Here is a 23,695-nt window from a genome sequence, read left to right on the forward strand (position 1 = left end):
TGGCAAAATTTTAAGCAGTGCAAAACAGGGTCATAAAAATTGAGATTCCAGGAACATTAAAAATAGATGTCCCTACCCACCTCACCTATGATCAACCAGAACAATAATTAGTTTTTCAGAAAATTGTATGCTGGCAGGAAGATTTATTCCAGTCATCAGTTGAAACTGTGCCAAAAATAATCCTATAAAACTGATGGAGGAAAAAAGCTCCCTTGAAGTCCTCAAACCTCATTTCCATATCCTTTAGAATATTCAAGGCTTCTGCTTTTGTGAACTCCAGATGTTGCTCCTGATTTTTTAATCAAATTTGTAATTATTACTATTTTTATGATCATAGTATTTTTTTCATAAATGCTCAACTTTTTCTGAAGTTAAGATAAAGAATGGGGAGAAAAAGGGCAGTTAAGAAAGTTCCCTAGTTAATTTCATTCCAAAATATCCAAATCCCAGAACATTGTTCCCTCTGTTCTTTTTTTTTTTTTTTTTTTTTTGCTAAAACAAACTGGTTTTAACTTGTTTGCTAAACAACTGCCTTCTGATGAGTGACCTCCTGTTCCTGTGCAGTGAGGATGTCTGTTCAGCTGAGCTGGTGAGTCAGACCACAATGTCCAAAAAGATAAGTAAGCTTACAGGCATTTTGGCTGTTTGTAGGACACTTTTCTTGCAGTGAGTGCAAAGGAGGTCCAGGAATTCTCCTGCAGACAGTGGGACTGCATGGCAATGGTGGTGTCCTCACCAGGGTCAGTGTCCAGCTTCAGCAGGAGTAAGACCCCTGGCACATTGGAGCTCATGGGTCCCACACATCTGCAAATGGAGGATGCTGCCTCCCAGGGCTCACATCTGTTGCTTTATCTGGAGCAGGGTGGAGTGACAGCAATGGTGGCCCCACCTGTGAGGGAAGGCAATCAGACTGAAACATCAGGGAGGTTTGTATGATCATCACAGAGACTGCAGAGACAGGAGGCTGAGCTACAGAATGAAAAGAAAAAGGAACAATGAAAGATTATGCATTAATAACAGTGGATGGTGCTCCCAAGGTAGAGATGGATGGAGACTTGTGCTCTCTGTCAGCAGGAGAAAGGCTCCTTGGCTTCCAGATCTGAATTTACAGAATGCATTCGTTGCACTAATAGCCAAGGAAAGAGAAGGAATTTCATGGAAATAGATTTCAGAGCCAGCTGGGCCTGAATCAAGAATTAGTGCTGAGAGGAAGCAGCTGGCAATGGTGTTTTGAGACTGTTTTGCAAGACATAAAAGCACCCACCTGCCAACCAGGACTCCTGCCGCAGGAGATTAATTCTTTGATGGAGCTTGGATCCAGAATGTGGCATAGAGGATGACGAGTCTCATGCAGCCTTTGGATTTTTGCTTATCTATTTGCTCACCATTAATACTGCTAAGGAAACCTGGAGAAATCAGGAGTACAGAGAGATGAGGTCAAAGATGGTATTCCCCTTGGTCCCACAGATGATGGGAAAGCCTCAGGCAGAGGTTCCTGAAGTATCCTGAAATAACAACCAGACTAGTGGCATTGTTGCAAGCAGTGCTTTGATTTTTTTTATGACAGAGATTTTTAAGGAATAAGAACTGCTAGCAAGACATGAGATCTACTTTACCAAGTGCAGATGAATCTTCTTGAAAACAGGACTTGCCAGAGTGGTGATGAGGACTATGTATCACACATATCATCAGATGGTGATAAGAGCTTTCAGTTAAGTGAAGAAAGGTAAGACAATACATAGGTCAGGGTGATGGGTGTAAGGGAGGTCTTGTGAAGGATAAAGAACATTAGAAGCTGACTTACCTGAAGTTCATGTGCACAAACTCACACAACCTGGGAAAATTAACAAGAGGAGTTGATGTTCCATGAGTGGATGAAGAGCATTTATGATGCTGGCCTTGAAGGTCTTCAAGACTCAGCTGAATAAAGACTTAAAAAAACTTGATATGAAATCAATGTTGACCTCCATTAAAAAAAAAATTGTGTTCGAGACTTCTTGACATCCTTTCCAACTTAGATAATTTTATAGTTCCCTTATTCTGACAATCTACTGTAGGCTAACTACTGAATACAATACCTTCAGTCTCTTTAGTTCAGTTAGTGAGAAAGTATCATAATACTGTGCAGAACTATGCAAGCTGTCAACAGAAAGACAAATAGACTTGTTAGTACATGCTTTACTTCAACAAAGAAACAGATTCTTGTACTTCTTCAGTTTGAGATTAAATTTACAGTTCAAGCAGTAAAGGTCTTAAATGAGGCCAAGACTATAGGATTGCAACACTTCTGCATCTGAACTCCATATTAGACAAGCTATTTTGAACTGTGATACAATCTTTACACTGACAACCACCTTATCTCAAACTAAATAACAGAGTATTTGTACAATTTCAGTAGCTGCTTTTTTTGTCTATGAACTTTGAAACAGCTCAAGTGTCTGGCCCTCGCATGCAAATTCTGTGTAAAATAGTATAAAATACTATTTTACAGTTTATATAACTTTGCATTTTAAAATCAATTGAATCTCAACATTTAATGTTCTTTCTTTTTGAAGCAGTGTTTGTACCACATTAACCCCCTTTCAAGTCTATGTAAAGTTTCACATTCAGGATGGGTAGTCCTGGTTTCTGCAGATATATGTGAGCTGCACGAGTAGATATCAATAGAGATCCTCTACTATTTCAAGCCAGAAGAAGTCCTGAAAATTACTTTAGTGAGCTGACATAATCTGAGTTCTGTAGAAGTGGGGGGGAAAAAGATGAAAAAACTTTGAGCAGGAATTTTACCACTATCAAAAATAAAACATATGTTCTAAGCTAAGTTGAAATTGACCTTTATAAAGGTGATAATCTTTATTGTCATCAACTTGAATAGGCAGAGTTTTTGTTTAGATTATATACCTAAAAATGACTAATACTATGCATGTGTGTTGTCCCAGATGGTACAATAATAACATTCTCATCATGACAGCAAAGCTGATATTTAAGTGCTTTTGGAGTATGAGAGAAGCCTGCTATAAACCTTGTGTATTTTCTGAAATCAAATTATTTAATTTCCTCACACGAGTAGGAAAAAATGAATATTGTGAGGCCAGTGGCAGTAGTAACACTGCTACACTGCTTAGAAAACCAACTAAACAAACCATACCCAAAGTGAATCTTCCCCCACAGCTTGCAAATTGTATTACATTATCAATTTAGAAACAGGAACCTGCATTTATTGGAAGTACAGTAATTTGGCTCTATTTTCTACTTAATCACTAGAAAAAGGAATCAACATATAGGCTTTAACTTCTTATTGAGCTGAAAATAGCAAGTTATATTTCAATTTTCTAAGGATGGAAGCCATTCAATTTGTGATCACCCTAAGCTAGCTTGCCTCATTTATTTAAGCTAATACAGACAGTTGAGTGTATTAGGAGGCCTGTTCTGCTGACCAGATGTGTGTGACAAATTTAAGCAGGGTAAAAATGCTCTTCAGCTTCTACTGCCTGTTTGAAGGACGTGACTCTCTCCCTCTTTCCTACTCCTGTCCAGCTGTGTCCTGCTTGGGGCATCAGCATATGAAGGACATGGACGTGTTGGGACAAGTCCAGAGGAGACCATAAAGGTGATCAGAAGGCTGGAGCACCTCTCCTATGAAGACAGGCTGAGAGTTAGGGTAATTCAGCATGGAGAAGAGAGGGCTCCAACGAGACCTTCTAGCAGCCTTCTAAGGAGAAAGAAAGCTGGAGAGAGACTTTTTACACAGGTATGTAGTGACAGGACAAGAGAGAATAGTTTTAAACTGAAAGGGAGCAGGTTTAGATTTACAATTAGGAATAACTTATTCACTGAGAGAGTGAAGAGACACTGGAATAGGTAGAAGGCCATGTTGGATGGGACTTTGAGCAACCTTTTCTTGTGAAAGTGTCCCTGGCTATGACAGAGGTGTTCAAGCTAGATAATCTTTAAAGTCCCTTCTGTTTTGTTTTTTTTTTAATGTTATCTAACTCTCCAGACAATGAAAATAAATAGCTACCTATAAGCAAATTCATGAAATTGAAGATTTTTTCTTTACAAAAAAATTCCATATATATTATTTGAGGACTAAACTCACAATGCATTAGTCACATATAATTGTCATACTTTAGCTCCATTTAGACCCAAAATTTAAAAAAGCAGATGCAGAGAAGTGCATAGATTTTTCTCAGATGCAGAGAAGTACATAGATTCACTTGGATATCTCAATTGGAAACCTATTTTTGTTTATTTCCATAGATTTCTACACTCAAAGCTAAATGCATACTATAGCAAATAGATCAAAAGGGAAATTTTCATATCATAAAGTACAGAAGAAGTTTTAATGGACATACTTCTTAATACAGTTCTATATGTTTCAAAGCACTTTCATTAAAACTCTACATTCAACAATTCCCTGATGATTTTATGCCTATTAAGCTCCATTAAAAAAAATTCAGTGAAGGAATTACATTACATTACATTACATTACATCATTACATTAACTCATATATATTTAATATTTCTACCTCTTTAAACTTTGTACTCCTGAGATCTTTTGTCCCAGCTGAACCATGGCTTAGCAAGTCATATGTGAATTTACCATTCAGCATTGGACTAGCATAATTCCAGGAATGAACTTCAATTCTATAAGCAAAATCTAGTTAATATCAGAAAACTGAAAATTTAAGCATAAGTTTTCCTCATTCTGTTTGGAGAAGCTAATTTAGGAAGTTATATTTGTTGAAGCATATAGGTGCATCACAAAGCAATACAATGCCTATCTGATCAATGATTTTCTCATTCTCCAAAAAAGCCTAACACTAAGGGTTTACTCCAGAGACCTGAAATGCAAAATAAGCCTTCACTTAAATGTGAGGGTGACCATCTGTATATGCAGGGTAGAAATCTTGCTTCTAAGCAGATACTTTCAATGGAGAAAAGTATGTCTAGTCCATGTTCAGCAGCACTTGAAATGAAATCTCATTTTGGCAATGAAATGACATAAATCAAGGATTGACTTAAAAGATGAGATGTGAGATATAAATAGGTATATTTTTTTAAGGAAAAAGGAGTTTTATTTACCTTTCCTTATTTTTTAAGCCCCTAAGTTTTCTTTTCTTGTGGTTACAAGTAAGTTCCCATTATTATCAAGAATTTTTTTCTTCGTTTCTTAGCAACCCCTATTTTATGGCTAATGTATCACTGAGATTTTCTTGCTAAATAACAAGGAGCACAGTGACAGTTATGCACCCATTCAGATTGTTAGACTGGTACTTTTTATCTAGTAAAACTCTATCCGTTTTCCTATAATTTTTATTGTGCAGATGAAAGCATAAATTATTGGATTTTGTATTATAAAACTGACTCTTACATGTTTATCTCTTGTATTATAGGACTTTTACTGAAATTTAGGATGAGATTCTGCCATCTTTGTTGATCTTGCAGTATTCAGTCAAACTATTCAGAAAAGAATCCAATTATGGTGAATAGCAGTGGAGAGAGTAGACATTTTATATTTGACTTCATAACACTATAAGAATAAATTTCCTTATCAAAGAGTTCTCCTTTCACAGCTCATGTGAATCAAACTGAATTTATGCAGGGAACATTTCAGAAAGATCCCGACTCTCCATTTTATTTTCTTGTGCTGAATTTGTCCTTGGGGGATACTCAGTTTCAGTTACACTGACTAAAACATGCTTCTTCTATGGCTTTTTCATATAACTCTCTAAAGGCTAAACATCCCTAGAGGATAAGCATTTCATTACCTTGTAGTTTTTTCAGATGATCTTACTTTCCAGAATACGTTCAGTCGCCGTAACGATCTTGTCCTGGAAGCTTCTGGAAGCAAAAGGACTAGTGATCCACAGTGCAATTAACCTGAGTAGGTGCAAGCCTCTGCTGCTCTGTGCTGCATGTCCAAGGTGGTCTTCAGACTCTGTTGGGCTGCACAAAACTCTCGTCTACACATTAACTTGGAACAAGGAGCCTCCAGACAGCTCTCATTTGGTCCTGGCAATTGCATCACTAATGCCTTGCCTTCATCTAAAATTGCAGCAACAAGTTCTGTATGAAAACACAATTTTTCTGGTAAGAAAGTAGTACAATATCCCACTGCGGGATCTGAGGATCTACGCAGCATGAAGTGGGAATATCCATCCCATGACCATCTGATGCTGCGTGGATGTTCCCCAGATGGGTTCTTCCTATGGCTTTTCAAGGTGTGTAATATTTACTTACCTATACTCCTCTGTAGTCCTTTTCTAATTCTGTCTTAATAGACAGATTTTATCTTGTTGTTGGATCCTTCCTATTAAAAGACAGAAAGAAACCTGCCTCTTTCTTAATACCCACCCTGCTCCTCCCTTTCCCTTCTATAGAACAGTCAATAAATAATTCTATGCATCCTTGATGAACTAATTCAAAAATTTATTTTTAAAATTTTTCTACTTAAAACAACATTTTTGCCATCCATTTTTTAGGCAATCTCTTATAAAAACTAACAGAACCCAAGGAAAAAAAATCTTTCAGAGGCTAAATTACAAAACTTAAAATCCAAAGTAATTCTTGCGCTTTATAAAAGGCTAGATGGAGTGATACTTTTCAAGCCTCACTCTGATCGCTTCCAGCAATTATGTGGTGCTAGATCATGAATTTCTTTGTTGGATTTGTAGATACCTAATTTGCATAGTTTACAAGGATTTTATTTTGAAATATCTAAAAATAATCATTTGACTTTCTTGTCAGGAGGGAGAAATCAACCATTTCAGTCTGAAGCAGTAAAATTAAAGAAAAAAAATATTCTTAAGCATACTTTTAACTTCAAACATTCCACTAGATAAGTGAAAATCCAATCTGCATCATTCTCTATGATTTAGCCGACACAGCATGAAATTAACAGGATCCTTAAAATAGGATTTGAAATAGTGAGTGGCATTCTTACTGGGTGCAATCTCATAACTTCTTCTAAATTTCTGTGAGTGTAATTGTAGTCAGAACTCAGCAAAATACACTGTAGGGAAAATCCAAGGCTTAATTTTCATTTACATCATTTCACAGTGTGAAGTAGCACTGAAAAAAATTGCAATTCATTTTAAATGAATCTGACATGAGTACAGTGGCATTCTGTGTCAGGTGAGTGTAAGTGAGAATAGGTCACCGGATTGTTAACTCACTGTGTCTTCTTACTCCAGAAATACCAGTAAGAACATTGTTTGCATTTTTAATGCATAAATGTTGTTTAAATTAGTGTTTTACATATAATTACCACTATTTGTGTGTGCTGCAGCCATTATCAAAACACTTATTTGTTTTTTCATTGTGAAATATTAGGGGTTAATTTTCTTGCCTAAAGGAAAGTGTATGTTGCAATCAGTTCTCTTAAAGTGGCTGAAGTGCTCACACAGTGTGGCAAGGTTACACAACAACCATTGCCTTTTGGAGGAGCATGTAGAGGCCCAGCAGTTCACCTACAAACATCTTCATGATGTACAAAATTTGGTATGACAACAGAATCAAGCCCTAACTAAAACTATCAGGAAACAAAATGGACTCTAATGTGCATTGAGGGAATTAAAGGGGAAAAAAAAAAAAAGCTAGAGGAAAAATATGTATAATGAAGGATGTAAACTTTTTTCCTACACTTCTACTGACTGTTTTAACCACAGTAGTTCAATTGCATTTGTCAAGAATTACGCATACTGACAGTTCTCTATGTAGATATGTATTCACACTGCTTATGTTTCATAAAGTAATAGAATCAGAGAACATTTCAAGCTGGAAAGGACCCATCAGGATCACTGTACTCAGTGTAAACTTGCCCATAGCTAGAAAAGCAAAACAGTTTGAAATCTCTCAGATTCTCCGTGTCTCAGATAGTGTAAATGTGAATCTACACCAAGCCTTCAGTCAGTATGATCAATGTTACCTTGGAAGCTGCTCGTGTCACCTTAAACCAGGCACTTTCATTTGGCCAGCTGAATAGCTCTAAAGCTCCATTACCCATAGTGATTAGGGACTTTATTAACTTGTCTACATATATGAGTATAGTGACAGCTGAGAGCTGCACAACTCTGTCAGATGCGGCACAAGGCTCCAGGAAACCTGTCCTCTCTGGGAAGCCAGATGGTGTGTATATGTGGGACAGGGTCATAAAAAAGATGTCACTGGACACCTTTGTTTAGGCAGCAGATCTGAGTGCACAAGTACAGATTCATATTTTTACTATATTTGCAGTTAAATGGCCTGATCTCGCATCCCATCTACCATATGCTTCTAAGTTATTTACAGACACATAAACAAATGTTTCATTGACTTATGCTTAACATCGTTCTCTTCCTCAGAGTGCAGGTCACCAGGAACCTTATATGAATTAGTTTTATATTAGGAAAGAAAGTTTTTATTTTTCTCTTCACTAGAGAGCTTGACTTCAACAGGTCACAACTTCCACAGGTCACATTTATCACTATTCATTTATTTATTTATTTACTGTCTTTAAAATTGTGGACATTCTCAGCCCCTTTTCAATTAACTTCACAAAGAAAATTTATGTAACTATTCTCAGTTGATTTACTTTTTAACCTCTGCTTTTTGCATATTTTTGTATTACTGGGCACAGAGCAACTTACAGGTTCTCGGGTCCAGATGTGTCTGTCATGTTCTCAAACCATATCACTTTTCCTACTCTGGATTTAGGTTTCTATATAAATCAAACAAGTCAAAGCAAACTAAATAAGAGGTGTGACATGTACACATAGATTCTTGACTTTGGTGATTAGAGACAGCCCTGAGATTTTATCACAGCAGTTGCCAGTCTATGAATTTGTTTCTGGCTTCATTTTACAATGAATGGGTTGCAATGGCAACCATATCTGTTTCCAGTATTGTTACACTACAAACACTTTTTAATTTCTATTGCATCGTTTTCATGAAATGCTTAAATCTGGTCCAGTCATACTTTGAGAAAAAACAAAAGAATTAACAGAATAGCTTTTCTAGGTGTGTAAAAATTAGAAAGGGTGTAGAAATAAAAAGTAGTATTATTATGATAATAGTACAGTAATACTAATCAGCAAAAAACTCTACCACCAGGGAAAAGAACAAGCAGAGTCTGCTTTCAGATGTGGAGACAGGACCTCTTGATAAATAATACGGAATCATATCTGAGGAGTTCAAGAAAATGTCAAGAGTTTTTGTTTGCTTTCAGAGAAACATGCAAAAGCTGAAGAACATAATTTTTCAATTTTTCAGCAAAGTCTGATTGCATCGATTTGGAGGGACGGAGAAACAGATTTTAAAAAGGACATTTCAGCCTGAGATATGGAGAGAAAAAGCAAACTGTGATATTCAGAGAGATTTTCTAACCTTAACCTCGAGCTAAAGCCATCAGAACTTGCTCAATAATGGTGACAGCACATGATTCATTTCACTTATTTCATCTTGCCAAGGACAACTGTACAAAGAAGGGGGAGGGTAGGGGAAGAAAGCAGTCTATGCTTTTTCTTTTCTGCCTCATTTCATAGGTGCTTTGAAAGTTAATTTTTTTTTCACCAAATTCTGCAGATGAAAATGCTTAGGAAACAAAACAAAACTTTTTTTTTTAATACAATAGAAATAGTAAGAATTTGAAAAGTGTGGGAAATCCCATTAAAAGCTATTGGTTTTATTTAATAACTTTAGTCACAGTGTACAGTAATTGAAGTGGATGTTAAATAGTTGAGTGCCATTACATAAGCTTTTGAATTGTAGCATAAATAAATGAATCTGTGTAAAGATTCAAGCATCATTATGAAGACATTTTTTGATACTTCCTGCGTAACTTTGAATCCTTTACCTTACCTCCACTAAAGTGATTCAGAGCTCAGACTCACTGATGCCCACGTTACATTCCTCTCACTAATGCAGCATGGCAATACCTTTCTTACATATTTCTTCTCATAATGCTGTTATTACTGAAGTAGTAAAATATTATCCCAAGTGCACAACTAAGAAATTGCATTAGGGAAATATCAAAGCCCTAAGCCTACAATGATTTAGACATTGAGCAACAAAATTGGAAAGTCTCTTAATGCCTAAAAGCTTACTTGGCCAAAGATTCAGTTTTTCTTAATGTGGTACTTACAGAGAATGACTGAAATTTGATTACTCACCTTTTTGAAAATTATACCTTTTTAATATTCAGCTTTTAAGTTGAAAAGGTGGGGAAGGAAAAAATGAAAAGAAGAAAAAAAACCTAAAAAAGCAACAAAAATTAAACTAAGCTTTTCTTAATGATATTTTGCACCTGTGTTAATTTCTAAAAATATTTCTGGGATTCAGTAAAATTCTACTCATATTTGATTTTAACAAAAATAATTTCATCATTAGCAAGCATTCTTCAGACTCACAATGTTCATGTTATCATAGAATGTGAGTCAAAGGATATAAGTCATAAGACCCTTTAAAGTCTCTATGTACCTACAGTTACTGATGATATGTTCAGCTTAATCTTCCTGATTCCTTGCAGACTCCACGTGGACAGATGAAAGCAATATAGAAATATGCTGCACTGGAAAAGCAAACACAGACACTTAAAATAGCTTTGTTTGCTTGATGCACACCTGTGCTTTCTGAAACAGTTCTTCCAAGCTATGTGACATTGGCAACACGTAATGTCCTTGCGTGTATGACCTCGTTTCAAAACATGATTTGCTTTCAAACACTGAGTCGATTTCTGCAGCAATCTCTGTTTATTCCAAACTTGCTATTAATTATTTTTCTGTGGTGGCTATTTAAGAAGTTGATCATTGTCATGTAAGCAGTATTATGGGAGAGTCAGAGGTTTAGCAAACCCCTGATGTGTGTTCCAAATGGATATGAAATTACAGAGGTTCAAGAGCAGCCCTTTTTTACATACAATTTGAAATGCTCCTTGAAAATTGATAATTCCAGAGCAAGCCCAGCTATGTGAAGATAAGAAACAAGCTTTCCCACATTATGCAAATTCCCACCCAAGTCAGAGAATGTCACTTCACTTCTGGAACAGAGAGGGTTTGCACATTTGAACTTCACAGAGTTCATCTCAGCCCTCTGTCCTTTTCTTTCCTCCACAGTAATTATTCTTAGCTGTGGTATTGTAACTCTAAGATATGTGTGAGCAAGTGCATACAAAATAAATCTTCACATAGGGTTTCTTTGCATATATTTTAATCTTTCTGTTCTTCCCACTAATGAGTAGGTTATGACATTTAAATGTGCTTATGTATAGGGTTCAAATCAGTCATTTTTAGAGGTTAAAGAGTCATAGGCTGCAGCAAATTAATCCTGTGACTGAACCAAGCTTTTTAAAGTGCAGTTTCCATTCTGTGTCATTCCAATTGTTGAAAAAAATAAACACATCTGTAAAGTAAGGAAACTTTCTTTTTATTGACAGTTGGACTATTTAAATTCCTGAGGCATGGTAAAAACATATGTGAACACTGCTTATTTTAAATTCATACCCACATGACACCCTTTTAAAATATTTTAAAATACAAAGAAATGAGAGCAGAGAAAAAATTGCAAATACACTTCAGTAAGACATCATACTCCATATACTGTACCTGAAAGCCTGATAGTGACAGAATACCTTGCTTTCATCCATCTTGGAACAAAACATTAAATTGAAGTCCAGAAAAAGTCTGCAATTGAAACAGATATCCTGTGTTCTTTGGCCAGATGGATTTGTTTTAATTAGTCTCCAGAAAAATCTGTTGCACTGAATGTTTGTCTAGGCCAAATATAAGGGTGATGGGGAGGTTCCTCTGGAAAGTGGGAGGTTCCTCTGGAAAGTGGAGGTCAGAGGTCAGGTTTTTTCTGCATGAAAGAAATAAGTTAGAAGTAGAAAGGTTGAGACAGCTGTGGTGGTCCTATTTTGGATAAAGGATAGGATCACCTAATATTACTACTGAAAAGATTGTACACACATTTCTTGCTCTAGAGGGGACAGTGAGGTTTCCTGGGGTACGAATGGTAGCAAGGGAAGTGTTTAGAGCTATAGTCTGCTATAAGTCTGGTGAGTGCTAGCCTGAATCCTCTCATGAAATTGTAACTTCTGTAAAGTCTGTGGGAGCTTTCTCACTGACTTACAGGGAGACAGAATTTCCCACATGCTCTGAACAGCTCGGTCTTGAGATGTGATGAAAACACTAACCAAGCCAAATAGGTATTGTCTCTCTTTGATGATCACTCCTTCAGGTCGAAGTGTCTCTACAGTCTAATGGGTTGGAATAACAAATAAAGAAAACTGAATTATTTTGCTTTTTTACCTGCACTAGACAGCCAGGGTGAACATGTAGATTGGGGAAAAAAATGCATTATAATAAAATCTACATAGTACTTCACTGAGCTGTTTTGTTGAATATTTGTCCTCTATCAGGACAAAGTTTTTGGGAATGTGATTATGAGAATTCAAAAGGGTCTGGCTGAAATAATAGTGGACTTGGAGACTATGTCAAAACATCTAATAATCTTCCTAGACTTAAAGGACTGTTACTAAAAATTGAGAAAGTGAGTGTAGACATGGCAAATCTGAAGCACTACCTACATTTTTTTATAAGTCAGTAAAATGCCTAATTAAATCAAGGTGAATGCTATTTACATTTTTTGGATTCCTGAGTGAGAAAAGTTTCCTTTTTTCAGACTTAACAACTAAAATATTTTCCACAGTTTCCTAATTTAATGAACATACACCACAGTGAAGATTTAGACAAAATAGCAATAAGAAACCCACAATAATTCCAGTTACTCGGTGAGACAAAGTAAAAGGTACTGTTACCCTATAATTATTTTAAAAAACTATAAGTCTTCAGTTGTTTTTTTCCTGCATATGGCCTGTTTGAACTCACATGTAAGACTTTAAAGGAAAAGAATTTGCAATGAGCAATCAAAAGAAACTTTCATTATTTTTAATCTTCACTGCTATTACCATCGTATTACTCCGTGAAATTGCAAGTAAAGCACATTAGCGTCTATGAAATGTCTATGAAAGTTTGGGGTTTTTTTAGTTTTAACCTTGAATGTTAGAATATAATTACAATATTTTAATATAATAACTCAAAATACTTCATTTTGCCAATCAAGAGATTAGCTTTGTGGAAATAAAACCAGAGATTACTTTGGATTTCAGTATCATGACTTTGCAGATCATTTACCCTGTGTAATGTAAAGCTGTCTTGGAGTAATTTGAACAGTATCTTTGGTTACAATAACCAACGGTCATCTGTAATAATAGCTATGGTCTCTACCTGAGCAAATAAAGAAAAATGTCCTGATGGATGGCTGGATGGTTTTATGCGTTATTTTATAACAGGCATGAAGAAAGACCTCCTCCTGTCAATTAAACACTTTATATGTGCCATTTTCAGTTCATTGGCAGAAAGTGTAGGTATGAATTTAAACAGTGTTCACATATCTTCAAAAAAAAATCAGAGACCTTAAAATGTCTGATGTAGCCACAGTCTGAAAAGAAGCACGTAAAAACTAATCTCATGAAGTCACAGGAAAACTCAGGATCAGATTTTTAGACTGATACTCTTCTAAAATGACAGAACAGGAGATAATAGCAAAGGGGTAAAAATATAGGGAAGGGCAAGATATAGTTTTTAGTGTTTGAAGTGTTCACACAATATTGCTGTAATTTGTGGAACTGTCCCATTGTGTTTGCACTGGATTAATGAAAGCCAGTTAACTGAAAATCATTGTCATCCTAAAAATGACCCTTAAGGCTGTTTACATTAAGGAAAAAAAATATGTTCAAGTGCTGCATCTTCCATATTCTATGTATAAGGTTTGGGTCCACTTCAGGAAGCTTAGAATGGTGTTCATAAATTGCTACTAAATAACCATGATATCATTTCCCAAGGTACGCACAATAACAAGAGTTTTTCTGGACTGTGACAATACACTAAGTGAATTCTACAGACACAGATGTCAAGCAGGTGAGAGGTTTCAAACAATAAGACAAGAACTGCTGAAATAAAACCTCAAAGACTTCCACGATTTTCTTGTTTAAATACCCATCACTTCCTCCTGCCTACAAAAAGAGGGAAAATGGGGAAAATTCAATTTTTAAAGTGAAAAGAATTGGCTGTAGTTTGTAGTCGCTCTCATATTGTTTCTCAAAGTATATGTGATCTTGAGCATATCTAACGCAATTATACAATTTTTGTGAAGCAGAAAGTAGAAAATTCTTGTCAAATCCTGAAAATAAAAAGGGAAATGATAAATGACCTGCAAATTAGAGAGAAGTTCAGCCACCTTTTTCATGAAGAGCATAAGCTCATTTAATTTGTCCAGATGATTTAATTGCAGATTATTTGCTGAGGTGTGAAACTGTGCTGTTACTGCTTATTTTTCCAGCAGAAACAATAAGGTGCCAAAAATGAACACCTAAAAACTCTAAATAAAAGCATAGAATACCTAAAAATCTTAAATAAACCATATATCGATTTGAAAGGAAATGGAAAAAAATAAAATACATAATTTAAATGAAGGCATACATACTGCCTATAAAACAGAAGTAAAATCTGAATATTTAAGAGCTGAGATACTGAATAAGTAAGGGTTTGTTTTTTTTTTTTTTACCACTAGCACATGAATTATTTTTTGAGAGAAAATCAGGAGTAGCTAAGAGAAGTGCTAATCTGGTATTGAAGGCTGCCTCTGTCTAAGGTACTTTTCACACCTCAGTGACTGATTCTGTGATGTTATGAATTAATCTGCAGTGTCAGTTGTCTATTCCTATTTTTCTCTGTCATGATGACATTCCTTTTATCACAGCAATCACTTGCTTCCTGATGAATTTCTGCTCATTCTCTTTCCGACAAGGACTCAGCATTTGTACTAGAGCTAAGAAACATTTTTGAGACTGGGTGCTCAGGATTATCAATAAAAGATTAACAGTGTATCACCACCACAAATACAGAGGTTAGAAATTCACATATTACCCGGCAATCTGGTCTGTGTAATGAAAGTAAAAAGTAGTGAAAAAATTTTAGATGGTGTACTAGAGAATCAGCTACAATATGTTACAAAAATGAACAGCTGTGTGGAAGTTATACATAGGTGACAGGGTCCTGAGGACTGACTGTCCCTATCCAGCCTTATCAGGGCTACCCCTGCCCACAGCCCAGGATCCCATGGCACCTCCCAGTGCCACTGTCACCTGCCCCATGGGTGCTGCAGCAGAATTGTTCTCCAGCTCCCACTGCCCGGTCCAGCCCCGCCCCTGGTGAGCCAGACCCACCCTTATGCCCTGGTGCAGCCTCAGCCTGTCACTCTCCTGGGGGATATGCCCAGTGCCTGGAGCTGTCCCACTGCCCCGGCTGTCTGGCAGCTGACAGTGTAACTAGGAGAGGCCCTTCTCTCAGGGTCTGCCCTTCCTGCTCCACCAGCACTCCCCATGCTCCAAGTGCTCCCTCCAGCCCAGGGCTGATTCCTTGTCCAAGCCCAGTGAGCTCATCTGCTCTTCCAGACTCCAGAAGACAACCTAAATGAACAACCTGACACAATCATTTTACTTTCCAACACCAAGTGCCCCTATCACATCGCATTCCCAGTTTGTTCTTCCTGCCCTTGCTCCGTGTCCCCTGGCAGAGCTGTGTGACAACCCACAGCAATTAAACCTCCCTTCAGACCCAAATCTGTGTGCCCTGACAACATACTCAGACTTTTGCCAGTCCCAATTTCAAATACTGCAGGATGTAAAAAAGCTGACCTCTCTTAAGACTCCCTATATATTTATTTATTTATTTACTTTTAAATTTAACCCTGGTTAGGTTAAATTCATAACAGGTGACTGGCCTCACCTGTGTTATCACATTCATAAGACTCCAGACTAAGTCTTTCACCATGGCATGTGTAAGTCTTACACTACATGCCATGTTGTTTGGGGTATCTGACTCCTGTTAGCTCCCACACTCCATGTCAGGGACCAGGAAGTTTATAAATTCTCATCTGAGCAACCTGGGTCAGTATCTACATCACACAACATTTTGACTTGATGAAGAAGAAAAGATTAGTATTATGGAGTAACTTTTGCTAGACATCATTTGTACACTGAAGAGGAAATTGTCCTTATCCCTTTTATGCTCTGAGTGTGAAGGTAAGATGTGCTAGTGGGTCAGCATTCAGTGAAAGACTGTGACTGTTCTCTCTGAAACAGCTTTCACTGCAGCTAAAGGCTAGGGAGTTCAGCATGAACACTGTGAGGGCCATGCTTTATTGTACTTGTCCATATTTCAATGAAAAGCTTGGAATGTGTGGGTTTGTCTGGAAAAAAGGAAGCTGAGACACACACAGGATGAGAAAATGCTACAAGAAAAAAGATGGCCATAAAAAGGTAACCTTTCCCTTCAGTCAGAACAGAAAAGAACTGAGCTGAGACAAAAATTTGTTAGTATAGATAGTAGTTGAGAAAATTTTTTTAATGAGTTGCATGATTAAAACACTTAATGATGTTTTTTAATAGTTTTGGGTGTTCTAAGGGTAGCAAAGAAATATTTTAAAAAATTCATAGAAAAATGCCTGCCTTAAACTTACTTGATTCTGCTTTCATTAAAAGACAGACTAGCTGATACCTTAAAATCCCTTCCCACTCTATTTAACCACAGTTCTATCACAAATGGCATGTTTATAGGGATGTTTACAGGGTTGTTTTTTTTCCAGAGCATGTTCAGAAAATACGTTTAATTTTCGGTTTGTGAGTTTGGGGTGGGTTTTTTTGTTTTGTCTTGCTTTTGTTTTTTTTGTTGTTATTTTGGGTTTAAGATGTTTTTAGTTGTTTTCTAGCTTATTTAAAATATTTTCTCGGCAGTCCAATATGAGAACTTTGAGTCAGCTAATGTAAGGATAATATCTTCCAACTACTTCCATAAAAATGCTTGAATAGCAGCTTGAGTCATAAAATATTAGATGGGCCACTGCATTTGATTTCTTTGGTTTCTTGATCTGTGTGGAATCAGCATGTTCGAGATCTTAAGTCACTATTCATAGTTTTCATTGCACATTTCATTTTATCCCAACAAAATGCTCTGTGCTAACATCTGCATCAATCTCCTTGCAATCCTTGAATATTTAAATAGAAAAATAAATGAGAAAAATAAATCCTACTGTGCATAACTTAATAGACTCAACTAAGGCTCTACTCCTTACATTGTTTATGCTTTTTTGCATTTGACAATGCCTGGGAACAAAATCAAAACTAGTTATCTGGTTGTGCACAGAAGCATTTTACTTTTTTTTTTCCCTTATGTAAATAAATCAATTTTTCTCTGCATATCTTCCTTCCAAGGAAGATGCCCACACTTTCTGTGCTGCACCATCAAACAATGTAATATTAATAAAAAGTTGCAATTTGTTGCATGCTTGGAGTTCATTCCTGAGAGAGATTGAACCCACCATTGTCATTTTAAAGCTCAAATGTGCTATTTTTTATCCCTCTAAGAAAGTTCTGGAGTTATATTAGCTTGAGTGTAGTCTTCCATTCAAGGTTTTTAAACTTACAAATGAGCTAATGTCAGAAATACACATTTTCCTTAATGGAGAGTAGGCCACTACCAGAGGCATTGTATCAGCTAAGAGTAGCTACAGCTCTAACACAGCAGGCCAACTCTTCTGTTGTGTTGTCTGTGTAAAGAATTACCTCAAGGGAAAATAAAAATTCATTTTCCATGCAGAGGGCACCACCATAAAATTAAATTAGTAGGAAAAGACAGTGCAAAAGGTAGAATGCTAGTTTTTCCTGTCTTTTTTCATTCCCAAAGATGTATATCAAAATGTTAGAGTATGATTTTGCTGAAGAAATAGATGATAAAACATTCTAATTTAAATGGGAGTCCCACCAGTGCAATCACAGAAAATACAATTGTAACACTGGCAAAACTTATCATTTGCTTCGAAAAACATAAAATGAAAAAGTTATTGCATTAAGTTTAGCCTCAAATCTTTCTGTGCACTAATTTAAAATCCTAAAGGATAACATTCTGTCTGCAGAACTAAAAAATTGGTGTATTGTAACTGGAATTTTCATTTAAAAATTGTTTGGGGTATTTTTTGGTAACACAATCAGAGCTGTTCCACTTCACTGAAATAATTCAATATGCATCCAACAATAGAAATAGTATTTCCTAATACAAGTAACCTTCCCAATACAAATCTACATAATCTCATAAAATATTAAATTGTATTCTTCAAAACTGTGCAAGATGAGTGATGTTGTTCAAATGTGAGTCTTGCCCTACACCATATTTCTTTATTAATACAAGGTTTTTCAGCTTTCTGGATATGAAAGAGTTTTATTGCGTGATATGCTTCTTGTTTTTGTTTTGGCTTTTTGTTTGTTTCTCGGTTTGATTTTTTTTTTTTCTGGAGGCAGTCCACTTCACAACTTGCCTATACCTCCTAAAAAGTCCAATAATAACTACACCAAAATGAAGAGTAGCATTAAATGTCTGAGGCTTTTTCCCCCTGTTATGCTACTGTTATTGGTCCATGTAAAACTGGCTGAAAGGGTAGCACCACTATCAGGCTGTGTTAAAAAGTCTCGAGGATGATGTGGTAAGGGGTATGTATATGATCACACAGACATATTGCTGTCCATTAAAAGTTTTGAAAGGAATCACTAGAGAGCACTTAGCAGAAGCCAGAAACATCCTCAGTATTGAACAGATAAGGTTATCCAAAACCCTTAATGCCATCTCCAGAGACAAGCCTGAGAAACCTGATTGAGTTCAGAATATTTTAGCTTTTATGTTGACAAACTGATGCTACTAGAACTGTAAAAATGAAGCTTAGATGACAAAGTTGGCAACAACAGCATTTTTCATAGCAAAGAAAGCATTACCTGCTTACTATAACTAAAAGAATAAGGAGCAAATGGGATATAAAGTGAATCTCAAGCTGCCAAAAATTTAAAAGAACATTTAAATCACACAGTCTGTTCATTCTAACTTGTTTTCAGCAAGAGTTTTTACATAAGTTGTAGCTGATTTCCTGAGGTTTTTATTTTGTTTGCATTAACCTTGATTGAAAACATGACAACACCCGTACTGGAACAGAATACAACATATGGAAATTGGCTTAAGATTCTGAAGCATTAGTTTTTATTTTATATTACCATAAACTAAGATGTCTAAGACCATTTTTCATTTTTCTTCTGTCTGAAACAAGAACTAACTGTTCTCTCAAAGAGCACCCACCAGTGACATAAAACCAAAATATTATTTTTGGTATGGTGTACAACTCTCTCCCCTCCATAGCTGACATTTTAGTATAATTTAAGTACCAGTTCTGGTTTTTTTTTTTTTTAAATCATTGCATCAATGAGCTGAAGGGAAAATTATTTAACACATAAACTCACTCTTAGTAAGATACATATTTTATCATTTATGTAGGTTTTTTTGGTAGAAAATCAATTTATTTTTCTGATAGACTCCTTTATCATGACAAATAAATTTAAGAAATGTTTTGTAAAAGTGGAGAATGTATGTCTCATATTTTTTCTCTATGACTATCTATCTATATGTATATGTGCATAATATGTGGCAGGAATTGATTCTATGACTAGGCTGTGGAGACATTTGGGAATCCAGTAACATGCAAAAGAACATCTGCCTTGATATTTGTCATTTTACCTTAAGATAAAAATTTTTAAAAATTATGCATTTGTGAAGAATTTCAAGAACAATTATCATGAAGTGACAGAGAACTTCTTGTTTCTTTTCAAGACAGAAAAATTACAAATAACACCTTGTAGCTGTGCAGCTATTTATAGACATTATATGTCAAGTACCATTATTTGAAATACATCTCTGCCATCTGCTCCAGTCCCAGAATTCAAAATGGGAAGATTGTGCAGTTATGATATGCGAGTCTAAGACAAAATGTGAAAACGTGTCTATAATCAAAGCATTCTTGTCCAGCATAGTCTAAAAAAAATTATCCTCTTATTAGTCATAGGCTTTACATTTGCAGCACAGATAGGAAGAGTTTTTGTACCTTCCAAATATCAAGAGTAACTTTATTAAAATAAAAATTTAATGCACAAATCTATTACAGAGTGGGCAAATAAATATTATGTAAGTTTACTGCAAAGTTCCTAGAAGAGTGATCTCCAGTGTTATGCAGTAGGAAAATTCGCGGGCAGATTATTTCCTGCAATAGGTTACCATGAAATTTGAAAAATCTTTCAGCATTTATGCCTTATACTTTTAAAAAATCCATTTTATTCAAGACATTTATTATTTTGGTATTCTGTCTTAGAAAAAATCCCTTCATACTGCTGATTATGGGAGTGTTCTGTATGTGTGTAGATCCAATAGCCACTCCTACAATGACATCATGTGTTCTGTATCTGTATAGATCCAATAGCCACTCCTACAATGACATCATGTGTTCTGTATCTGTATAGATCCAATAGCCGCTCCTACAATGACATCACGGGCCACAGGAAATGTGCTGCTTTCCTTGAAACTGCAATGCTTAGATCCATGCTGAATCAGAAATTGACAGGTCTGGATCCATACGTTCCCTCACAAAAGAGGAAAAGCATCTGAAATATACTATAATTTTTTTCTTTAAGTACCTTATTGTTGAACTTCACATAGATTCATGTTTATGCCATAGAAGTACTAGACAAACAATTTCAATAGAACAGGGTCAAAACAAGATAACTGCTAAAGCCACAAAAGAAAGGGAATCTTAAAAAATAATAAGGTAGGTAGGTCTTTCTGAAAGAAATCTGAGCTGAAGTTATATGATTTGACATAGAGTGATGACTGTAAGAAGAAAAATACTGGAACAAAAATATAAATAAACTGTGATATAGAATTTACATGTCTATGGTTTTAACTTCTGCTTAACCTATGATACTAGATATTTTCATGAGATATTTTCATAGTTTCACTAGCTTTTTACTAATGCTGTAATTTCCATAGCTTTTACAGAAGAGAGGGAAGACAGTTTTGTTCTTGTTTAGGTTTTTTTTTTTTTTTTTAATTATTCCCATAAAGCTTTAACATAGGGAAGCCTTATGTCCACAGATCTGAACAGAAAACTAACCATGGAGCAGTTCCCACAGATAAGTATACCTCTATGTGTATATATGTGCATAGATAAAACACAAGTTCACTGTAATTTCCTAGGAATAAAGTTCAGTTTCTGAAAAATTTTTCTTCTAAGTCACTTTTCTCTGGCTCCTAAACACCACTGCACTTTCCTCATACATCTGTATTAGTGACAGCATCAACAGATCTTAAAATTGCACCACCCTTTTATACACAATTTCCTTATTCTTAGTGTTGAAGAGCAACTCAGCATCATAAATCATACCTCAGTCAGCGTAGAGAACCTGAAAGCTGTAATTCTTACACTATGCCTCACAGTATATTGGCATGGCAGGGGTTCTTGGCAGTGGGCTGAGTCCTTTCACACAGTAATAGCTAATGGGCAGTGCCTTACTTCTCCCTGTCAAAATGAAAAAGGGTTTGTGCAAGAACGATATTTATTACTACATGTACTATAGCTGCTGCGTTCCCTTTCCCCTTCTTTACCCATTGCGTGAGACCTCAAATCCCCATTTCAATGTTCCTCTCAGTGTGAAGAACTCACTTTCATTATCCCCATGAAAGGGCTCCAGCCGTGTTTTCAAAGAAAATGGCTGCAACTGCATTTCACTGGGAATTGAGTCTTCCTGTGGTATAAATATTTCAGCAGTGAGAATACCTAAGGGTTCTCTAGTTATACTTTCAGAAAAAAAAAAAAACAACCAAAAAAAACCCCCAAAAAACAAAAAACAAACCCACCAGTCACTGATTACTGAGAAGGCAATCCCTAAACCACTCAGTTCTTAATATAAAAGTACTCAGAAACTTTAGAGCTGAACATGAAAGCAGCTGCCAAGCTATTGACAGGGATAAGCATTGGTACAGCAGGTTCTTCCTCTCCTTGTGTTTTTTGGAATCTGCACACTAAAATACACAGGAGGTTAATATTAAGTACTTAAATCCCTTGGTAAATCTAAAAATCATAGAATACAGCAAATCTAAGGTTGCAGCTGCACCCTAATGTTGTTATCACTGTGATCCTTCACTTTACCAACATAGTCAGGAAAGAGTCTGATTTATTTTCATATTACATTCTCTTTCTATGTAAGGGTACTGCAGCAAATAAAAAAAACAATCTCATTTGTTCATCAGCTGGGTTATTTTAGAAAGCTTTGCAGTGGCATGTAATAAACTGCATATGAACACGGCTCCCTCTGCTGACTGCCTTTTAGAGGCTCCAAGAGTTTGTTTCCTCTGGCTTATTTTATGTCTATACATTTGCAACAATAACTATATAATAATCACAACACAAATAAAATTTCGGAAGTTCCTTCAATTCTGAAAAACAAGAATTTTATTTTCTTTCTTGTTTTTTTTTTTTTTTTTTTTCTCTTCATATTACATGCTCTTTGGCCAAAACATTTATTCCTTTAAGTCCAAAATTCCAATTTGCTGCTAGGGCACTCCTGCCAGTTCAAAAGAAATTTTAAAAATTCTCAAAAGGGTATCTAAGAAGTTAATTAGCAGAATGATATTTGCTACACAGTGTCTGAAATCTTATTTAATAAAAAATATTGAAATATAAAGAAGTCAAAGGTTGAAATCTAACATAAAAAGAGATGGATAAGGAAAACCAGTAATTAATAGAGTTGTCCTGGAATAGGTCATTAGTCAATACAAAACAGCCACCACCAAGACCAAAAAACTCCCAAACAAAAAAAAACCCACACAATCAGCCAATCAATCAAAAACAGTGAAAAACCCCAAAAACTCACAAAAGAAACAAAAAACAACCCACACCAAAAAAAACCATGAAACAACAGAAAAACCTACTCAGCAAATTAGAGAGAACATCTTTCATTTCATTTCACATAGCTACTTCAGAAGAGGTTTGTATTGTTCGCAGTTATCATGCTCCAGAAACACACATTGTAGAAATGGTCCAGGTTTCCCTTATAGTCATTCCAGGAAAATGGTCTATGTAGCAAGAATGGGCCTCTGACATGTTTTAGATGTCTTTACAGCAGGAGGAATCACCCAAGTTGTGTGGGAGTTTCAATCTGCTCCAAGGCTCTACAGAGGTAAATGGAAAGAATTAATCAATGGGCCAAAGACAACTTAATGAGATTAACAAGGCCAAGTACCAGGTCCTGCCCCGGGTCACAGTAGTCCCTTGCAGCTCTATGGAATGGGGACGGAGTGGTTTGAGAGCGGCTCAGAAGAAAGGGACTTGGGAGTGCTGGCTGACAGTTGAATATAGGACAGCTGAATATAAGCCAGCAGTGTGCCCAGGTGGCCATAAAGTCTAGTGGTGTCTTGGCCTGTATCAAGAATTTTGTATCTACTAGGAGCATGGAAGTGATCGCGCCCCTGTACTCAGCCCTGGTGAGGCCTGCCTTGAGTGCTGTTCTCAGTTCTGGGCCATTCGCTTGTGAAAGGTCACAAGGCCACAAGGCCACAAGGCTTGGCCACAAGGCTTTGTGAAAGGTCTAGAAAATATGTCTTAAGAGGAATGGCTGAAGGAGCTGGGTTTATTTAGGCTCAGGAAGAGGAGGCTCAGGGGTGACCTCATTGTTCTCTGTAACTGCTTGACAGGAGGGTGTAGTGAGGTCTCCTCGGCTGTGTCTGAAGTT

Source organism: Ammospiza nelsoni, chromosome 2 (genome assembly GCF_027579445.1).
Source record: "Ammospiza nelsoni isolate bAmmNel1 chromosome 2, bAmmNel1.pri, whole genome shotgun sequence".
NCBI lineage: Eukaryota > Metazoa > Chordata > Aves > Passeriformes > Passerellidae > Ammospiza > Ammospiza nelsoni.